This window comes from Cyrtonyx montezumae, unplaced genomic scaffold (assembly GCF_038088225.1).
Source record: "Cyrtonyx montezumae isolate F1298 unplaced genomic scaffold, pur_monq_1.0 scaffold_0, whole genome shotgun sequence".
NCBI lineage: Eukaryota > Metazoa > Chordata > Aves > Galliformes > Odontophoridae > Cyrtonyx > Cyrtonyx montezumae.
Genome location: NW_027071824.1, coordinates 47,392,817 through 47,416,458, shown reverse-complemented (window position 1 = coordinate 47,416,458; position 23,642 = coordinate 47,392,817).

Sequence of the window (23,642 nt, the reverse complement as noted above, 5' to 3'; positions counted from 1 at the left end):
AAAAACTGAGCACAGCTTGGTTTGCTGGTATTGATGTAACTGTGAACTGCATTGTCCTCAGGACAACCAGAGCTCAACAAGGATGTCAGCAATGATGTAGCCTAGAAAGAACTTGTGGGGAAATAAGCAGAAAGCCTCCATCCTTGAGGAATTTGAATTTTGGTTACTTAATGAAGAACTGATGCCATCTAAATACAAATAAATAAATAAATAAATAAATAAATAAATAAATAAATAAAGTGCCTATAAATAAATAAATAAATAAAAATAAATATATATATTATATAAATATATATAATAAATAAATATAAATAAATAAATAAAGTGTAGCTTTTAAATAGTAACATCTCTGTAGAAAGTAACAATTGTTCTGCAGTTAGTCAGTTGTTAACTAAAACTTTTAGGGAAGTGCATGACAAAAGCTCCTTATCAAGGAAAGGTTTGGGATAGCTCTCAACTCTTGCTGAGAAATATATTTTGAATGTAATTTGTTTATGAATTTTCTTTAACAAAATGTGCAGCAGACTCAACAACTGGAGTTGATTTTTTTGATAATACATTTCACGACATCAAGAAGAGATACTAAAAAAGGCATCATGAAATATTGCAAAATTGCTATCTTTGCAGTATTTGCATCCAGGAAATAAATGAATTTAAAATTACATATGAATAAACTTGACAATGAAAGGGATTTTGCATTATGCAGGATGATTTAGAATGCTTGAGAATGCTGCTTGAGAGGAAGAAAGTGGAGAGAAGCAACTTTTTGGGCTGTTTGTGAGATTGTTTGGAGGCTAGAGAAGGACTGAGGAAGTAATCCCTTGAGAACCTGGTCAGATAATAGTGAAAATCTATGGACATTTTTGAAAATCAGATCTCTGAATTTGTGTCCAGAATTTCTCAAAAGTAAGTCGATGTATAGTTTTGTAAAATACACTAAAACTATGTGATATACAGTTTGCTTCCAAATGTTGTATATTAGCATTCTTGGAGTATAAAAACTTGGGCCATAATGGTTCATTTTATTTTTCTTCTTCATTTTCTTCAAATCTGAAGGAATCAGGGGATTACACTTAAAACAGCTCCAGACTTCTTAATTACCGACAGAGTCTTTCTCCTCTTTTGGGCCAAGTGGTGTGTGAATCAACATAATTCCAGTACAGTCAGCTTTTTGTATGAGCTGTTGATAACAAATAAGAAGCTAATAAGGAACAGAGGCTTCAGAAGGGATTTATATGGTCATTAAGCAGCTTTGTCAATTAAAGACATTTTCGTAATAGATTTTTGTTTTTCTAAAAGGCTCCCCAAAACATTCACTCTGCTTATCTGTCTCTTCTAAACACCACTCTTTCTCAGACTGGAAACTTATCACTCATAGAAAATTATTTAATGTTTCAGAGACATGTTTAAGGGAGAAATCAAGGCCATACTAAGCATTGGAAGACGCTTTGACATTTCCACCTGTTCACAGCAAGCAGGTCATACCCTTTGATGCTAAGTGTGCCCTCCCTATTTTCCAGAAGGAATGTTTTTTTGTCACTTTTCCAAGCAAAGTTTATCTTTGTAGGTAACCAGGTCTGTACTTTTTAAATTCTTTTCCTCCCAACTTCCCATCTAGAGCTCCTTTCCCCTTAACAGAAAGCACATCTCTTCTTGAAAATCAGTAATTAGACCTGAACATAGGTAGCAGCCACTGTCTTTTCTATTCCATTTTATGCCCTACTCATTGCATTACTGTAATATTAATTTCACTATTCGCTATTAATATTCACTATTTCTCTCTTCTTTATCAAATAAAACTGCAGAAATGATAGCTGAGCTTCTTCAAAAACAAATCAAACATCCTAACCAAATAATGAAATGTTTCAAACGTTACTAAAGCCTCTGAAGGAAAATTTGCTTCAAAACTTGAAACAAACATTCCCAAGCTTCAATCTTACAGATTCTTTGGTAATTTTTTTCCCCATCAGTGTATATCTGAAAAATCAATGAAATTTGATTTTCTTTTCCAAACGATAATAAAACAAATCTAAAAGTTATCCTTTTCATGGTAGACTGATCCCTTTAAATCCTTAAGAGAAGATATGTTTAGTCTATTTTCTTATTTTTTTACTTTTTTTCAAATGGAAGTTAGGGATACAAAGGAGGCTACAGAAAAGATGGGGAGGATCTCTGCATCAGGGAGTGTGGTGAAAGAACAAATGGAAACATCTTCAAATTTTGCAAAGTTAGGTTTAGAACAGATATAAGAAAGAAATTCTTTGAGTAAAGAGTGTGGTGACACACTGGAACAGGTTGCCCAGAGAGGCTGTGGATGCCCCATCCCTGGAAGTTTCCAAGGCCAGGTTAGATAGAGAGCCCTGAGCAGCCTGATCTGGTGGATGGTAGCTCTGCCCATGGCAGGGGTTGGAACTGCATGGGTTTGAGGTACCCTCCAATCCAAGCCATTCTGTGATTCTACGATTCCATGACTGCATACATTTCCTACTGTATACCTGCTATCTCCACATGCCTTATTTCAATCTAGTTTTCTAATTGAATATACAAACAGCCCCTGGTTACCTAAGGATTATTATTGATTCACTGATAGAATGTTTCAAGCAACCTCAGCAGTACAATTTTTAAAAATAAATACATGAGATCAAATGAAAGAATGGATTTTTGACCAGCTGCACGTTAATTTTGCAAGGTTGAATCAAAAAAGAATCATAGAAACATGGAGTGGCCTGAGTTGAAAAGGCCTTTAAAGATCATCTGGTTTCAACCCCCTGCTGTGGGCAGGCTCACCAACCACTAGAGCAGGCTGCCCAGAGCCACATCCAGCCTTTCCTCAAATGCCTCCATGGATGGGGCATCACAACCTCTCTGGGCAACCTGTCCCAGTGTGTTACCACACTCTGAGTGAAAAGCTTCCTCCTAACATCTAAGCTAAATCTCCCCTGTCTTACTTTAAAACCACTCCCCTTGTCCTATCACTATCAGCCTGTGTAAATAGAGTCATCACGTCAGATTGAAGAGTTTGCCCATGTTGTTAGATGATACTATAAAAAAATAATTCCAAGATCCAAAACTCCATAATCCCTCAGAACATCTACCCATTGGTGATCACATAATCTGGGAATCTTTTGATAGTAACAATTATTTAGATTTGGTAGTTTACACCCAATTTCTTCTGAAAGCAATGAGAGTTACTGCTGTCATGGAAGTGAAAAGGAGTTGTATACATTGAAGAACTACCTTAATTCTTATACACTTTATGTGCAAGTACTACAAATACTCTCAGCTCCTATCCAGAAAAAAAGGCAATGCAAAACAGAAAGGATCATGCCACTTAACCTTGCTTGCTGCTATACTTGACAAATCTATTGAGCTCCATCTTACCCTTAATTAAGTTGTTTTCCCTCTCTACCGTCACTGAAAGAGATTTCCAAAATTTGGTTCCTTTAGTGCTTAGGAGCTTTTGTCTCACTTCTAGTTGAAATTTACTCTTGATCATTTTATGATCATTTGCTTTTGTGTCAGCATTGTCCCTAAGTCTGAATAGTTTTTTTTTTTTTTTTTTCTCTCCCTTCTGTTTAACTTTTGGTGTATTTATACGGAACTTTAATATCCACTCTTGGCCTTCATTTCTCTGGGCATATTATCTAACTTAATTTTAGTCTTCTTTACTAAAATCAGTTCTCCATTCCCTTGATCCTTATAGAATTTTTTTCTCCTGTATGTACTCCAGAATTAATTAATTTTTATTGCCCATGGGAAATTAGTATTGTACACAGTATTAGGAATGAGGTTTCACTGGGGCCTTATAAAGGAGGTTTACAGTTAAAAAATTTTATAGTGCCAAGTGTATGGGAACTGTTAGGCCACGGCCTGTTCCAGTGATTGAACAGCTGGTGAAGGGGCATAGCCAGCCCCAGGAGCACAGGTGGACACAGTTAACCTTTGTGACCCAAACCTCACTTAGGGCCTGCAAGGTCCAAGGGGAGTATCTCTGCTTGGTGACTGACTTTTGGAGTGTTTGGTGAGCCTCGATCCTCAGAAAGGTGTAAGTGATTCTTCTCCGTTACAGCTATATTTGTTATCACCTTTCCTTACCCTGCATTATCTAATTTTGTCCAGTTAATGCTCTTTTAAAAATAAAAATGTAGTTTCTGATAGTGCTTTTCCAAAATGTTAGCCCAAATGCTAAAAATATGTGTCCCTCTGTGGTGAGGAGAGGCAAGAAAGGTTTAAACAATCCTTTGTTAAAAACACCAGTGTGTTCTTCACTAGTAATTTGCTTCTGTAGATTCAAGAATACACCTAATAACAGCAATTTATTCTGTTTATGTGGAAAACTCAATCAGTTAAATAAGTATTATGGCTTTTCGTATTTGAAGAAGTTGTGATAGTAGAAGCATCCACAGTCTGTTTTGCTGACTTCTCAACTAATACTAGAGTTCTCCAAATTGTAGTGGTATCTCTGTCAGTATAAGGAAGAAACAATGTATAAATAAATGAATGTTGTCAGTATATAGTGACAGCTCCTAGATCTGTTCTGGCTTAAAGTTAAAGCAAAGGATGCTGAAGATATGTATAAATCTAATTCAAACAAGTGCAGTAGGTAACTGCTTTCTGGTTCTGTCTGGTGACTTTCTGAAGCTTGTAGAATCTGTTTGCCTAGTACCTAGTATGAGGACCATCAGCTCCTGGGTATTGTTATCATGGTATCTCTCTTTCATTCTTATGATAAATATTTTCTCTGTGTAGGAGAGAGTGGACTGTGATCCAGCTGCCTGCCGTACTGACCTGCAGGAAGCAGTCAAAATATCTTAGAAAGGTTTCACTCATCTTTCTTTAAATCACTTAGCGTAAGGCTTCTTCTGTAAAGAGGATTTCCTAGGTAGTCTAACAACACTATTGCAGTTACCTTCAGGACGTGAAGGTAAAGATTAAAAAAACCCCAGCTTTTTCCCAGCTGGAATAAATCTCTGCAAAGCTCTAGGTCAGGAGTGTGTGTGTATAATAGCAATATGGCTGTTACCTAAATGCCAGATGCTACCATCCACTTGGAGATGTCCTGGGTTTCTGCTGTCAGAACGCCTTGAATTGTTTTAGCCAGTAGCCTGCTAGCCCCTGATTTGTTATCAGATGCTGGAAAAAGTCCTGGCTTCATTGTTGCTGCCTAGAGCCCTACTGAACTGCATACTAATAAGCACCTTGATCCCTTTTCATGTTCTGTCTCTTCAGGCTTCCTCTTGGGTCAATCTTTTCAGGCAGGTCCTCCTTCTTCCTTGTAGCACAAGTGATAAGCAAAAAAAAAAAAACGTCTTTTTCATGCTGTCACACCATTATATACTATCTTCCAGCTGCAGGCAGAAACAAGCATATCTGACCTTCTGCTTGCCTCTTACTTAACCAGCCTTCTGACTCCAACTGGTACTACTACTTAGCTGATGAATAACTAGTGCAGCTAGTCTTTGTTTTCTTGGTAAATCTGGTGAATGCTTAACAGAAAAACAAAACTTTCATAGCTTTCTTTCCTTTCTACCCAATAAATGACTGCATTGAAATTTATAAAAGCACTATAATTGGATAGATGGTAAGGCTGTGCTCTGAATATTTTTGAGAAAAGTTGACAGACTTCTATAGCAATTAAGATTTGAATAACTGCTGTCAACATTTCCCTTAATAATGTATCATTTCAAAGGGAATTTTGAGTGTTATACTCACCTCAAGGTAAGCAAGGGGCTTAAAATTGTTTGTTCTGATTTACCTCACCAATGTGAGGTAGCAGGGAAGAACCAGAAGCACCACGTTAGCAGGGGTGGTAAGATATAAACATCCTGAGCTGCTTCTAAAAATGAAAGTATTTCAAAAGCTAGAAATTCAAGGTCTATTCTGTCCATGTGCACTGACTGATAGGCTGTATTTCAGATTAGGGTACAGTCATGCAATTGAGGAACCATTCTGAAATATTTAACTTGCCATTTTTAAGATTGCAGTAGCTCAGGAGTTAGTAAGAAGAATTTATTGCTGATCTGGAAGTAGCTAGATAACATTACTTTCTTAAGGACAGAGGAATAAGGCTTTATTAACAAAGCTGAGTCAGTGTCAGAGCTATACATTAGGTGAAGAGAATTTCACCTAAAACATTGGTGAGAACACTGTCGTTCATGAAATACTTTATCATTATCTATAATTATGAAAAATTATGTCATGGATTGCTGTTAAAAAATGTGAAGACTTAAAAATAGCACATGGCATTCTGCAATTCAGAGGTGACTGTATCATCTAACACGTAACCAAGACAGGGAATTCCACTAGATATATGACTGTTATTGATTTACTTTTTATTTTCTATTTTTTATTGTTGTTCCTTTGTGTTGTAACTTTTGAAAGACTGACTTCTGCTGCTGTTTGTCTGGGTTTGTTCTGCAGTTCCCATGGTATACAAGTCACCTGTCTGGCTTAATTTAGTTGAAAAAAAAAAAAGTGTAAAATACTTAGATCAATACTCTGGCAGCTGTCACAAGAGAAAGAAAACAAATGCTATCTTTATTAGTAGGCAGTTTGCTCTTCCAGTATGGTGGCTTACATTTTCTGTTGTGGCTTCTAGCTGCTGTCAACCCTTCCAGCAGTGATTCAGGATCTCTGAGTCACAGCACAGGAGTGGGCTGGGGATTTCTGCTGGCTGGTTCATATGAGCTGAAGGTTTATATTTGGCTAAGATCCAGCTACACTGAAATATCAGAAATGTCGTATGATGAAGGGAACTGAAGCAGTTCATCTTGAATTAATAAATGTCTGTTTAACACCTTTGCTTTAACACCTTGGCTGAAAGCCTACGCTAGCTGGGGCACAGTTTGATCTAATATACTGTCAAAGTTGTATTCTCATCTAATTCATAAACAAAAGTAGCTTCTTAAAATGCTTCAATTTAGTCACTGTGTAATGAATCTAGATGGTGAGGACAGTGTTAAAAAACAAACAAGCAAAAAACCTTTCATATAGTCTCTTAGTTGTAGCTAGAATGGTGTGGAGATGAAGAATTGATCTTTATGGCTTGGTAAATCTCTAAGGGGTCTTACCTTTCTGCAGCTGAGGAAAGAGGACTGACAGATTGTATGGTGTACTCTCTGCTCATAAAAACACATAAAGATTGTTGTTTTTTTTTTTTTAATCAGTCTTGAAGAAAAATTGAAATAAATTTCTCCAACTTAATCTTATGTGAATGATAAATACAGGCTTTTACAAGTAATGAGATGTTATGGTATGCAATATCAAAAGAAAATAAGTTTTGAAAGAACCTGGAGAAAACTAGGGCCTGGAATCCTGGTTCTCTTCAAATGGAATCCTGGTTCTCTTCAAACTGAAGCAGTGCTTAAGAAAACTGACTGTTCTGGAAGTAGTAAGAGTCTGAAGTTTGGTTTCTTGTTCCTATATACTTTGAAAGAATTAGGAGTACTTTCCTTTTAGCTTAATAATTTACAGCTTATATTCTATGAGAGGCACCCTTGGCTTGAAACTACTTATTTCCAATATCAAGATACATGGTAGTAACATTATCATAGGCCTAAGATGGGTCCCTAGAGTTCCTTAACCTTGTTTTTAAGTTAACCAAACTTAATTCCTTTAAAAGGGAAATGAATAACATACTTACTGGAACGTGTATATAACACGTTGTTTCTAGTGAATAAATTTTATCATAGTTTTATCACTTGTTTCCTTCTTTCTCCTTTTAAAAAAAGCAAAGCATTGAGGAGAACAAAATATTGATTTTTTTTTCATACTGAAATAATATTTTGAGGACTTTCAGATAAAAATCAAGAACAGATGAAAACAGTATCAAAACACTGAAAGCAAATCTGTGAGGTATGTGCGTAGTTTTTAGTAATGCTGTTGTAGAAAGCTAATTAACATTTACTTTTTTGATGGTGAGCATAGGTTGGATATTATTTTAAAGACTATTAGGAATCTTGTTACTTAACTAATGCTGTAAGTCTTCTCCTAATTTTTAACTAGGTAACCTCCCTCCCATAAATACCAATCTAAAAATGTTTTAAAGTCACTTGGCTTATCAGACTATGAAGTTCATGCTGACTGAATTTGAAGGCAAGAGCTTCAACAATACAATGAGAAAAAGAAATATCTTTAATTATATAGACCTGGAAGTGTTTTGCTGTCATCATTAACAAAGTTACTTAAATGTTGCTTGAGAAATGATCTTTGTGAATTAAAAAATGATCTCCTATGCATCTCTCTTAGACTTTCATATGACATTTTGGAAATGCGTGCAGTATCATGAAAGAGCTTTGTGATTTCTAGTTCTATTATTATTACATTTTGACTATCTTGCTGTTAATTCTTCTGCATTGTCTAGAAATAATGACTGCACCTAGTCTTACAAACATTTTCATTTTTCTTCTTGTGATTTATCCCATATCACTAAGGAACTAAGTCTGTTTATTCTAACTATATTTTTATTACCCTTGTCTGAGATGACTTTATGATTATGAGCTCCCCTGGCATCTGCTGGAAGATCTTTGTTACGTGCTTTCTATTGCATTGTTTGAGTCATAAAGTCCTACATCATGCAGATGAATATATTGCTATGTAGACAGTATACAAATTTCTTTTCCTCACTAGATTTTAATTTGACATTTATTTAGAGGATGATTCAGTGAAACAGATCTAAATGGGGGGGGGGGGGGGGGGGAGAAATGTTTTAATTCTAGAGTAGCTAATATAATGCTGATCCACGGTTTGTCTACACCAGAAAAGAATCTATTTCCTATATTACTTACTATAAGCTGGTAGGAAGATGTACTTGACCGATATCTTAATGTTCAATGTGCTGTTCCTAAGCTTGTAATTTATACTTCAAAGTTTTATAATGTCCTTGGTGTTACTATGGATAATTTATGGAACATTCTGTTAAAGTAAAAATTGATTGCATCAGGTAGTCCTTTCAGAACAAAAGAAAATGATTGGACTTTATTATCTCCATTTACTCTTAACACAAAAATATTTCTACCAAGCACAAACCGAAGTTTGTTGTTTGTGCACAAAGTGCATTTATGTATAAGATATACTTAATAATGAATGTATAAAAAACACATGTTGTCTCCAAGATATATGTATATTTTAGAAGATATCTTACAGGTAAAATTAGTGTATAATAGCTAACATTACTGCAGTCACCTTTTCAGAAAATCAAGAAGGTAAACCATGAAGTAGCTAAATCAAGTAAGGATCTCTATACTCTCAGAAGGGTTGAGATACTTTCTACATTTGTCCAATTACAAGTGTGCTTTCTGGGAACTTCAAGCAAACAAATTAATCACTTTCAGTAATTAGAATATGAAAATAGGAGAATGTTGAATTTCAACTTCAGATCTGCTTCAGAAGATTAAAATCACTCTGGGTATGCTTGTAGGCTGTCCTTGAAGCTTACATAATTTGCACATAGTGATGTTATAAGAATAGGAATGAGAGAGACAAAAACTTTGTCTTACACTATGGAAGTTCCAAAGCTGAGTATTGAAATAACTAGGTTGCTATTTCTTGGGAATAGAATTAAATATACTCTGGACAACACACTTCTGGAAATATGTCACCCTCCATTGGCATTTTCAGAGTACAAGATAAATTTCAGAATTTCATTATGAAATTGCTTGACAGTACACATTGTCTACTTGTAAGGAAATAAAACTTCTGTAGTTCTGTGCATATTTCTATACACAGTCATATCCGAATGTGTCAGTATATGCTCACATCTGCTTCTTTAAAGTATTTTAAACCTACTGATGGTCATTTTTGGATCTCTAATGGCAAATGGAGATCCAAAGATATTGTTATCCCTGCAAGTCCTCTGACAATAATGAACAAGGGGAAGTGAGACATTACATATGCTCTTAGATGGGGAAAGGCTCCTTGAAAGTGCCTTGGATTTTCAAGGAGACCAGCTGAGTTTTATTTTCTTTAAATAGGTCATTTAATGCGTTTAGTAGGAAGGCTACTTTAGCATCATGATTTTGTCTCTTTGCTCTGTGCATTTTTATTTTCTATATTTTAGTGTATAGAATATCACCTTAAAGCTTTTCAGATATGCTCATCAAAGTCATACAGACCACACATAAACAAAAGGCATTCATGTTCCCTTCATCAATGGCAGTTCACAGTTCACTCCTTCAGAACAGCTCCAATCTTTTTTTTTTCTTTCTTTTTTTTTTTTTTTACTAAATTCTAAATTGTCACCAGGGCTTATTATGTTATTTATTTTGGATCTTCTTGATATCAACATCATGGTTGGAGTACTATCATCAATTTTTGAGTGTAGTATAGTATGTGAAGTATTCTGCAAGTTTTTTGATTCTGTGCTTTGTGTCTTAGTCTGAGTGAATACAGCAGCAATGGATTTTTTGAGGATTATCTTTTAATGCTTCACTTCTCAGATTTGATATCCATGGATTGCTAGTGTAGCTGTTGTAAGATAACTATTATAAGTATTCACCAGTCTTCTCATTTAATTTGCGCTAACTTTCTATATAGAAAACTTATTGCAGATCCTTTTTCAGGTATTCTCTATAGCCAACTGGCAGATAATGAGTTTTGTTATGCTAATTCAAGCTTTTGCTTCAGACCAAACTTTGTGTGACACTTTTTTTTTTTTTTTTAAACAAGAAACTGACATGAAATCTTGTCAGTACCTTGGCTCTGGAAAACTCCTGAGAAGCTGTGACAGTTAAATAATTGATGCTATTAAGTGTCATGATTGTTTATTTTTTTTCAAATTCAGAATAAACATAATAAATTCAATGATAAGGAACACATCCTGAAATAACTGCTTGAGGGCTTCTTGTCATATCTAGTAAAAAAAAAAAAAAAAGGGAAAAAAATTGCACAATGTAAACTTCTTATCTCTCAGGACAAAGAGTGAATGTCTCTATTGTTACAGCCTCAGTACACTTCCCTGCAAAGCACATAGGTTTTTTGATCTATCTTTGCCTTTTATTCAGAAGTATTCTCCTTGTGAGGCCATTCCCTTCACCGCTTTCATATTCTTTTCCCAATTTACTACTTATATTTACTGTTATTATTCTTTGGAATATGAAAGAACTTTACAAATTCTGTTGAAGTAACATTTCTGAAAGTGTAAATTCACTCTAGTATTCAGATAACTTTTTGTGATACTTATGTATCCCATAATTACAGAATGACTGACACTGAAAGGGACCTCTAGAGGCCATCTGCTTCAACTGCCCGCTCAAGCAGGACCAGCTATGCCATTTTGCTCAGGAGCATGTCCAGATGCCTTTTAAAGACCTCTAAGGAGGAGTCTGTTACCTGTGCCAGTACTCCTTCTCTTACATGGGGAAAAAATGTGCTTCCTGATATTTAGACAAAACTTTATTCTAGTTTGTGCCTGTTTCTGCTTGTATTGGCACTTAGCACTGAAGAACCTAGCTCTCTTTGCACCCTCAATACAAATATCTGTAGATGTTAAGATCCCTCCTGAGTCTCTTTAGTCTAAACAGTCTCAGACTCTTCAGAGAGGTCTTCCAGTCCCTTTTTTATCTTTGTGGCCCTTCATTGGATTCTCTACAGTATATTCTGGTCATACTGTGAGGACCAGAGCTGGACTCAGCACTCCATGCTGTAGCTTGACCAGAGTAAATCCATATGTGGATTATGGCTGAGGAACTGTGTTTTGAGATGAATATCAACTTCCATTCATTGGTAATGATGATAATTAAGTCAGAATATTGCAAAGTTTTCGCTAGATGAGTCCTGTGAACACTCATGCAGGAAGAGAAATGACACTTTATGCAAGTTTGTCTGGACCTACTGAACCAATATGAAGCTGAATGTGTCTGTTTCTTGGATCTCATCGTTAGTGGTGACAGGATGCGGAGTCACCATTATGAGCCGGAATCAAAATGGCAGTTCGTGGAATTGCAAGATGTGAATTCTGCATTGAATAAAAACTTCAAGATACCAGTCTCAGTGGATAAAGTGTAGAGTATGAAAGGGGTAACTCTTCCAGATTTCCTGGAATCTGGACCAACCATCAACACTGACTGCTGTGATGCTGACTAAGCTGAAGGCTGGAACTCCAGAGTCAGGCTGGAAAAGACAACCTTTCAGTTACAGCACAATAACACCAGGCCCCATATCAGCTTGAATACCATAGAGCACACTGTCAAACTCGGCTGTACTGTCCTACCATACTCACTGTATAATAGCACAGATTTGGCATATTCTGACTTCCATCTGTTCAGGCTGATGTAAGATGGACTGCACAGGCAGCATTTTCCTAGCAACAGTGCTGTCATAGCAGCTGTGAAAGTGGGTCACCTCTGCTGGTGCAGATTTTTGAGTGTGTCATGTTAGGTTCTTGTTCATTGCTGGTGAACGTGTATAGCTAATGATGAGTATTTTGAAAAATAGTATTTTGTAAATGAGAATTTGCTTCATCAGGTAGGTATAAAGAACACAATAACACTGTTGCAGTTTCCATAGAATTAAATAGGAGGCATTACTTATGGAGTGACCTATCTGTGGGAACATAACCTCAGGATGAGGTATACATCCTTCTAACTCTGTTCTGCAATTGTAAGGCACTAGGTAGCACACAGCTTATGTTTGTGTGCATAGAATCATTAAGGCTGGCAAAGGCCTGTAAGATGATTTAGGCTAGCTGTGCTTAAAGCTGTGGACCAACTGGAGAGAATCTGGTGGGAAGAATGAGAACAGAGGAACATGATCTTGGCAAGTAGATCTGTTAAATGAATAGTGTTAACTTGAAGAAAAAGAAAAGACTAAAGAGGCAAAGGTATTAGAGGAAAAGAATAAATTCCTTTCTGTGTTGGTGGTTGTAATAATAATGGGCTTATATTGTAGCACTGGAAAATTCAAGTTGCCTAATGTAATTGAATTATATTGCCTTTGAAGCTGTGTGGTCTCTTCTCTTGCATGAATGTAAATAGTCTGTAAAACAAAAATATGTCAGAGTATCAACTCTTGTCAAGCATCAACATTTTTCATGATCTGGAAACATGGAGGAAGAACTGCAAGAACAACCAGATTTTTTTTTTTTTCAGTGATGTCCTTGTGTAACGTGGAGTTGTTTTGATTTAAACTTCAAAAATAAATATTTGCTCATTTATAAATCCTCTTAAAAGTGAGGTTTGAAGGATAGATAAGAACCTTGTCATGATTGTCATTTATCTAACTTAATCTTCCCTGAATGTAACATGGATAGGCATAATTCAGGTATGTGAGAACCAAGACAGCTTCCTGTGAAACAGTGTCCCTGAAAAGAACTGTAAGGTGAGAAGAATCATCTGTTATTTAATACTTCTTTAAGTATGATGTTTTTGGAACCTTTTCATGTTTGTCATTTTCCTTGTGGTAATCATAGCACATTGGAAACAATGGTTGCAAACAGTATCTTCCCAAATTTTGTCATCTCTTTAAAATAATGTATCCTAAGGAACATGTCAAGATCCTAATCTACTGGGTATTCCTTTAAATGGTTATCTCTGTGATTGCCTCGATTCTGTGATTCCATGTTCAGTAAGGAATTAAAGAATGGTTAATGCAATTATTTCTCCATATTTTTTCCCCTTTCTCCTTAGTATCCTGTTCTATATTTTTTTCTTTAATACTTGCGATGCCCAACAATACCCAGTATTGGAAGCAAGACTCAAAACATCAGCGTAAGTTTCCAACAATTTGATTAGAAATTATGTTGGCTCAGGGTCATTAAAAAAAAAATAAAAAAAATCTGTGGGGTATTTTGGAAGGTGGGAGGAGGGGCTATATTACATGTATCTTGGAGCATAATTATTTTTTTTCTGGAAAACTTTGTAGAACACAAAACCTGTAGTTTAACTTTTATATTAAATAAATAAGTGGCAGAGTGGATTTTAAGACTATTCCAATGTCTTTTCTGGGTGTTTGTATCTATGTTTGTGTGGTTATGATCAATGTGTTTGCTCCCTGCTGAGGGATGTTACCATGCAGCTGAAGGAGTGTGGCCTAGAGAGACTGATGACCACTCCCTACAGCTGGTGGATGCACCTTACTGATGCTTTAGTGGAGAAATACAACTGTTTAGAATTTCAAAGGGTGCAGATAACGTGACAGAAATAATACAAATTTCAGCCCGGTTATGAAGTAGAATAAAATTATCCTGAAACCTAGCAGTTCTTGCAGTCTCTGCTTAAGTGCTTCAGGATGTCTTGAGTCCATGTGAGTTTTACTGCACTTGTAGAGTCTACTAGAAGTAGCAGTAGTTGCTATCTATTTTGAAAAGGTCTGTAAAAGTATGAAAGTGTTTTATCAAAGAAAAGATGAGTTGCAGAACTCAATCAGAAGCCTTGCAGTTTCTGTGATACAGTTTCCTTTCTTCCCCTGCCTACTCCTTCCTCTTTCATTCTGTTCATTCAAGAATGATTTAGGGCTATTGAAGTAGTAAGATCTGCTAGAAGAACAATGGAAGCAAAAAGGAAAAATTACACAGAAGGGAAGAAGATGAGGAATGGAGAACATGGAAAAATTCCAGGAATGAGAGAGAGGCAAACAGAAGGAAGGAGGTAGAGACAGAAAAGGAAACTGGCTTTAACTATCATAGAATAGGTGATCCCTTTCAAATTCTAGAAGAAATAGAATCAGAGTTGGTAAGATTTTTTTTCCTTCAATTATTTAAGTTGCTTATTTTTTAAAAGCTAAATGTACAAGTGTATGAGAACACTAAATGAAAAAAATGTTAAGGAAGATGTGTATTTTTGTGTTTTCTGTTACAAGGGAAAAAAAATGCTAACAATATGAAAAATCTTACCAAAGCAGATAAATTTCTGTAGAAAATATGTAATCATTTTGAATTATTTCTTAAAGTTTACAGTTTCAAGATTCAAGGTAATTGTTTTTTGTATTCTATACTTAAATGATACCTCTTCTATAAAATCCTTGAATAACAGAAATATGATGCAACTTTAGAATGGAGATAAATGGCTCTGAATAATTCAGTTGCTTGAAATTGGTCTTGAATTTATTTTGAGTGTAACAAATATTTCCATGTACTGGTGCTACTCTTTTTGCCTAGCACATTAGGGATTTGATTTCTAATCTCAGTGACAATTTTCTGATGTCATGATACATGACTGAAGGGATGGGTGTACTTATTCCATTTTGATTTGGTTTCACTTAATATTGTGTGACATCCCATGAATGAATATATATATATAAATATATATATATGTACATGCTATTGTTGGTCCACTTCATAGAGAATTGAGAAATCAGTCTGTATTCACCATTATAGTTGCTGCTCCAGACAGAATCCTGAACACTATCTTATCTATATCCAGTGGAAATTTTAAGTGTCTTGTAAAAAGGTGGAACATGTTCAGCAGGAAATATTGGGAGTTCTCCTTAATCCATGTTTGATGATGGATTAAACCCTTTCAGATAAGGGAACAAATAAAAATGGGGTTTTCAGCAGAGCAAGATGAATGCTCAAGTTGTCCATCATCAACTCATACGTTCTTGTGAACAGTGTCCACATCTTCCTCATTTATGTTGCTTTCTTTTGCTATGGATGCCTCAAGCAGCAAATAATCAAGTTCTACCACACGTTTTTTTCTGCCCATTGCCCACGTGTGATAATAGATTTAAAAAATTGTGTTTGCTGAATCATAATTTTGACCAGTTCTTGTTCCTGATGATTTGATTATTACATGTTATTGTTGTTTGGGGAAAAGTTATGAATGACCTAAAGCTCGTATCTACTACTTTTGTGTAAGTGCATAAACATGCTGAGGGAGGCTATAATAGGGAAGCTGATTTGTAAGGAAGTGGAAATTTAATTTAAGTGTAGTTGAAGCAAATAGAGGGCAAGCAAGCTAGAAATTGTGAATAAAATGAGATAAATGGAGGGAGCTGGCAAGAAATTGTTATTTATTTATGCAAATTGCAGTACAGATATTTTCTACAGTAAATAGTCCTGCTTATTTTCTGTGACAGAGAATATAGGTGTTTTTTCTCTTTTTTTTTCCTTTGTTTCTTTTTCTTCTCATCTTTTTATTTTGTTTATAAAGTTTTATCTCCTTGTAGCCTGAAAGACCTTCATATAGTTCTATTTACCTGTTGTGAAATATTTGTGTGCTTATTTAAAAAGTCAGTTCCTTCTGTAACTTCAATAGCATAGCAATAATCTCCTTTAGCTGGATTTTAAAGTATTCATATAATCTTTTTTTTTTAAACCAGCCTTTGTAGCCAGATTATAGCAGAATTTCTGTTAATGTCTTTGTATTTGCTGTTGAACTTGTTTCAGTCAGCTGTACTTTGTTTATCCCTGTAATTGCAGTCTCTCTGTAATAACCTCATTATTTTGTAGCTTTTTCCTTGCGATAGTCTTACTCTTCTCTTGGATTTCTGAAATATTAATGTTTGTCTGAGGCAATTTGTGCAGGATAAAATGCTGTCATAGTTGTCACAAAACATTTACTAAAGGTTAAATCCATTTGTGCTGTTGGTATTTTATGTGATCTAAGCTATAGACTTAGATTCAACTTCTGCTAGCTTCTGAGTATGTCTGTGCCATACTTGTTAGCTACCAGAGGTAGCTTTAAACTCTCAAGGGACCAGTAATTGAAGCCTTTCATTTCATTTTTGCTGTTACATGTTTTGGTCAGGCTGGTGAGTACAATTAAATGCCCTCTTCTCTTTTCCATATCTGCTGAGATGTTTATCTAATGTGAGTTTTGTTCATAAAGGTATTTGAAGAGACAATGATTGCTAGTGATGTCAGGAAGATGACTGAATGAGAAGAGAAATTAATCTGGTGTGCTTCAGTGTAGGCAGGAGTTGCCTTGGGAGCTTTCACTTGCTCCTGTTAGGTGCTTACCTCTTGAAATCACCATGCCCAGCTCTAGTGTTCATATAATCGGAGGTCTGAAATCCATCTAATGCAGAAACATGAAAAATGAACCAAATGAATGTCCTAAATGAATTTGAAAAGCCTTAAAACAAACACACAACTCCCTGTGATCAGTATATCAGTAGAGTTTTCATTTAGAAAGTGTTGATCACCATTAACTTTAGTCTTAGTGCATTAAATATGCTACCAATTATTCCTCATGTTTATTTGTATGGTGCATGACAATATACACTGCAAGAGAAGCTTAATCTAGATTTTGATGAGTGCAAAAGTGGCTTTCATTTTGTTACACTGAACAAAAGCAGTATTTGAGGTTTTTTCTTCATGAAATGCAGATGCTAACGAGTCATGGTTTTTTGTAGTTGTGCAGGCAGTGCAACACGACACAGTGTTGATGTGGAAAGCAAAATCTTAAAACCTTGGCCTTTTGCCTTTTGTGATGCTTGAACACCTTAGCTTTATATCTTTCAATTTATCCCCTCAGTGCCTTTTTCAGTGCCTTTGGTGATCCTCACTTGCCATGCTGAGTCTCTAAAAACCATGCAGATCATGGCCCATGCTTTGTATTCATCCTGACATTCTTTTGGGAACAGTGAAAATAATACTCTTGAATTTGATTCCAAACATGGAGTATTATTAGCATCAGCAACAGATCCACCTCCTGTGTCATCCAAGTCTGTTTGATTTCATAGGTAGCTGCTTTTCATGCCATGTCATAGAATTCTGCTCTTCTGTGTTATTTTATGCTACACAGACTTTTCACTGCCTTGGTTATCTCATGGAATGAGTGTGTTGCACTAAGGGAACAATCTAGCATCTGTTATGCTCCATCCTTTCTTCAGCTATTTCCTTGTGTAGTGAATAGAATAGCATGTGTGAGAGAGATAATGAAGCACAAAACCTGTATGTAAGCTTTTCATTTTATAATTATATACCTATTGATTTATATATTAATTTATACATACTGCTATGTTGTCATCCTCCTCAGAACTCCATAGCATTAGGGAACGATAGGCAGAAAATGTCTAAAAGGAGAATAAGCTGGAACTTTTGCAGACCATCAAGGTTTTGTTCTGTTCTAAATTTCTTCTTTACGTATGACTGTATATTTCCATTTTGAAAAATGAAATTCAAGCTGTTTTATTCCCCTAAAGTGCATTTAACTATGAGTATGATGCATGAATCAGAGCTCTGAAAATTTCAGCAATGTTATTTGGAGATTATCCCTGACTCCTGTTTTTGTATTATCACATCAGTTGGTTGGGATAGAGACAGTATTGACATGACTGTTTGGACAGGGTCACAGGAGTTATGATCCCTCATTGCTTTAAAGGTTTTGCAATACTTAGCTGATTGAGACTTTAAATCTTGCTGAGGATGCTGCAAAATGGTTCTGCTACAGTGCTGGTGAAGAAACACTGTGAAAATATACACTTGGCTCATGCCCACATTCTCTTGCTTTTAAGAATTCCTACCTCTTCAGTGTGAATAGGAGAAATAAATAGCTTATGTCCAGCAGTGGTTGATTTTCTGCATTCTGTTTTCAGTTCTTACTCTAAATTCTCTTCCAGGAGAGGCCTCTACTGTTAGAAATATTTTCATTTGCTGCTATTGGGTATCTTTGAGAAGGTATTACTCTGCTAGCCTCTCGTTTGAGACTAGAAGCTAGTGTAGGAAGAGTTGATGTGGCACAGTCAGCAATGAAAATGAACTTGCACATTTTGAATTTCCTGTTGTCAACAATACATCTGTTAGACCAGACTGATTTCCCTTTTGTTGGTGCTTTTTCTCCTTGGGATGTGCCCAGTGATCAGTGTGCTATTTATCACTCTCACAATGCTAGAAAGAACAGCCACAATAGCAATTAGGGAAGATCTAGAATTAAAAATTGGGGAGAGCAGGCAGATAAGGAGAGAAGAGAAATCAAATGTGGTAACAAATGCACAAAGTACTTAGAACGGGTACTGCATCGCAGCAATCTCTTATGGACAAACAGATTTTTCTCAAAGCTTAAGCAGTGGTTTCACATGCAGACTCTGGAATGCTGTTTTACTTTATCTAATGAGAAGTAAGATGGCAACTAGCAGTAGTCTGGTTATATAAAATATTTCAATTATGAGAGGTGCTACAAAAATAATAGCTCTTATTTTTATTATGTTGGCCCATGACATTAGAGGTGGATGTTGGTAGTATGTCAGTAGAGGCTGAACCTTCTCACCAGTATTCCATTAGATTTTGTTGCTATGTGGCAGGTGGCAGCAGAGAGGCAGTCTGACCAAATGGTAACTGACACGGAAGCATATATGAAGCAAAGATGTGGAACTGAATGCTTTCATGCAGAAAAAATGGTGCTCATTGGTATTCATCAATGCTTGCTAAACATTTTTGGAGGCCAAACAGAATATGAGCTCAGCTAGTGGTGGCTGGTTGTATGGGAAGTGTTGAATCACGCCTGAACCACTGATTAATCACCTGAGGTAAGCAATGAGTCCTCTGTGGGAGCACAGGTGAAGGCAATTCTCCTGTGTTACTGGAAGGGGTGGAGTCTGACTCCACCTCTCCTAGACTTCATTTAAGGGCTGACCATGACTGGGGAAGGATCTCTTGTTGGAGATTCTTCCTTTTGTGGAGTTTCCCCCTGCAAGCCTCAATCCTGAGACAGGTGAGCATTTCTCTTCATATCAATTGTCTCTTTATCACCTTGATAATCTTTGTATATTACACAATTTATAAAATATCTCTGTCAACAATACCATTTGGTATTATTCATCTTGTTACCTTCACCTCTTACTGTGGTATATCTCAGCAGTGGCGACAGTGGCTCACCTCCACTGGTGCAGAATCTTACTAATGGAGCAGTTAGGCTCTTGTTCATTGTTGGTGGAAAATGCATAGCTAATGATGGTGGCTATTTTGGAAAATAGTGTTTTGTACTTTCAAATTTGCTCTATCAAATAATGTTACTGTGCTCTTTGTATCAGTTGTTTACATAGAGATCAATGGGAGGTGTTTTTGGAGTGACCTATGTAGATCCCTACATTAGGCTATACAAAGGATATAATTAAGCTTTACAAGAGGTTTTTTTAATACTGTTTTCTTTCTACTTCTTCCAAGTATGCCACAACAAGCTAAAGGAAGTTGGTACTTCCCTAAAAGAAATTCTAGAAATATGATAAACCTATCCTTTGCTACCTGTTATAATGGCCAGTGCTTCAGTGCAGTCAAAAAATTATGTTGAAGAGAACCCTTTTTTAAGGGAACCTACTGAGGAAACAGGTATTACCTGAAGTCCAGAATGGACAAATGTACAACATATCTTATTCTGAATGTGGGTGTCAATTTGAAGCAGGGTGAATTAGAAGGTCTCTTCCCATACCATATTCAGTCCCAAGCCTGTGCTTGAGGGACTGACTTCCAGAATGCTCATTTGTTGTCTTTTCTTTCAGGTGTAGATACAGGTGGCTGCCTTAGTGTGAAATTCAAGTTGAATATTTCTTTGTCTGTGATATTTTCTCCTCAGTAGTAACTAGCAGAGTCTCCACAGCATGTCTCAGTGTCCCCTAATTCATTCACATACAGAATGTAATGCTATCAGGGCAGCACCTTGATTAAGATTAGACTACCTGACTAAATGATGTTTCTACTGAATTCATACTAATACTGACTGCAAGATTTATTTTTCTTGCCTGCAGAAGAGTTGACCTTTGTGTGCCATCTGATTTTTCATTCAGATTGCAGTATAATGCCAGAAGCTTTTCATTTCTGTTAATATCAAATGTGCATAATACCAATTTTTGATCTTCATCTTAGCTACTGCATAGAGGTTGCAGCTGCTAAAATTGTGCAGAAGTGTTAATTTTGCCAAACTTCACAGAATATGCACTAGGGCAATATTTTATAATTGTTATTAATATTTTTAATTTTAGGTTAGAATTTCAATAAATAAAAAGTTAGATGTATCTGCCAATGGCAATATGAAAGCTCGAGATCTGTTAATGTTAAGCTTTATACTGAAGCTAAATATATTATGCCACTGGTCAGGAATGTGCCCTAAAATTCCTCAGAATTTGGTGGTGATTGATGAAGCAAAGAAAGAGTTTGCTTTTCTTTTTCTGTAAATTAAATAAATGCTGCTTTTTGAATCCAATCTTCCTACATAATCTCTTGGGAAAAATCTCAAAACATTTTTCTCCAGGACATAAATGTCTCACTTTCCTACCAAATTTGCCAACAATGACAATTATTTTTTAGAACTCACCCTCAGAAGTGATAGTTTTGGTATTTATTTTCTTTTTAACATAACTTTGAGTTTCTTTCACCTGGGATCACTAATTGCTAATGTCTGGTTTTGCTTGTTGTTTTTCTATTGGAAAAGCAAAGGAATAATGCAGTAATTAAGATACTAGATAAATTCATATCATACTGTTAGATGAGTTGGATCAAGGTTATCATATTTATAGGCAAAATACTGAGATGGGGAAGCATTAATTCTTCATTTAGTACAGGCCTTCACTGCACTGCAGTACTGTGGTGTATGAACCCATCTGTTACAACACCAGGTACCTCTTGTACCTCCTTCCATTTCTCCTGGTACAACACTTAGACAAAATAACACCTGGGTAAACATTACAGCAAAACCTAGGAGGAAGGGTGTGAGACTGGATCCTTCTCAGGTGCAGCAATGTTTGTTTCTCTTTTAGAGGAGAGTAACACTAGACTGTGCCTTCCTGTCCTCTATTAGACACCAAACATAAGTAGTTATGTACCCCTTTTGTCCTCAAAACCCCTACAGCTTTATGTAGTTCCCCTCCTTTTCTGTAGTTTTATTGTTTTTTTTTGTTTGTTTGTTTGTTTGTTTCTTAGCTAGAGAAACATTAAGGATCACTGGGAGACTGAGTCCCCTTTGCCTGGTCCTCAGCACAGCAGCGCTTAAGTACACAGCAGATTTTCTCCTTTCAGCTATAGAGGAAGAAATACTCAAGACTGCAGGAAGTCATGTTTCCAGAAAGCACAAATGAAAGATTGCAAACATCAGAACAGGAATTCACTTGATCTGAACTGTGCCAGTACTGAGAATCAGATGCAAACTCTATTTTGAAAGGAGGGAGGGAGAGGTAATACTAATAGAGTAAAAGGGGTGCATCCCTCTGCAATGAAGGGAGAAGTGAAGGTTAGTTGCGGATATTAGCAGTTTCTTCTTTGCAGTGAAATAACGTTTCTTCTTTTCAAGCATTGCCTTCAATGCTATTTAGTGCTAGTTGCTTTGCAGGCCTGGGAGGTTCTTACCATTGTCTTCTCTTACAATCCTCACACTAGATAGCTGTAGGCAGTATCTCCATTTCCCAAGTGGTTTGACAACTCTGAGGGCCTAAAAGAAACTTAGAATCACGTGGTGAATAATCAATATTATAAGATAATTGATAGTTTGTGAGATGAAAGTCAAGGTGAAGTACAGGCAGGATCTAAGCTGGGCAAAAGATCCTGGGGTACTTGAGTTTGTCAAAGGGAGTAAGAAGTAAGCGTAGTTCGCATAAAAGATAGGGAGTGCCAGTATGTTGTGTGAACCTAAAGTATAAAGACTGAGAATGAAGCATAAGAATATGATTAATATCATGTTATAGAGACAGGTTGTGTTAAGAAAATACAATCATATTTTGTATTTTACAATTGTATTTTCTTAGTGGATTTGTGGAAAAGTTGATGGAAAAACTGAGGCAGAGAAGTGAGTGGCTTGACTAGGATGCCACCACAGCTAATTTCAGAATCAAAATCACTTCTACAAAGTGAAGTTCAAGGAAATAAAGGTCCTATTCTGCAGATATTTGAGTTTAGGAAAATTGTTCAAAACTATACCTGGAATGCGAGAGTTGACTCTAATGCTGGGACTGTCTGCTCTCATGAAAATTTGTCATCACTCAGGATACACTGGTTTGACTGGATTGCTGCTTTCCATTGCTTTGTTTGGCAAAGCAGAAGGATTGGAACAGTGAAATAGATATTTCAATACATGCAGGCAAAATTCCATTTGCTTTTTCATACGAAACGAGTGTCTTTTTAGCTCTTGTGATAAGTCAAAAAGCCAGATATTTTTCTCAGTTTTAACAGCAAGCCGAGGCAAAGGTCTTTTAGATTAAATATTCAAAACTCTTATACCATCTTAATTCTTGTGATTTAAGTGTGCTTATTTTGCTGCCCTCAGAATAACTTCCTATCCTTCCTTCTTCACAAGAGGCCAAAAGAGTGAAGTTCTAAGTTCAAGTTCTATGACTTAAAATTATTTAAGAAGCTGTGTCCAATGTAGAAGTGGTGGGAGGCTCTGCCAATACACAGCCAGAGACCAGATTAAGAATCAAAATTTTGGAGGTTAATATGAGGGAAGATATGTCCCTATAGCAGGATGATTTTTTATGCTATTATATTTTGTTTATATTCTAGGCCTATGAAGAAAACTATTTTGTGGTCTTTCTGTATGGCATCGCAGAAAAAGGCAAGGTAGTTAAGAAAAACTGAAAATGGAAGTTCAATTTCTGATCCCAATTAATATAATTTGGGATGTACTTTGCTCTTTTGTTAGTCTTTTTTTTACTCTTTCTTCAAATTAAGATGATAGTAATTTTCATTAAAGCTTAAACATGACACCTAATTTTTCAAATCTAATAATTTCTTATTTACTAGTTAGATTTAGTTGGTCTTTAAATATTAACAGTAAAAACTC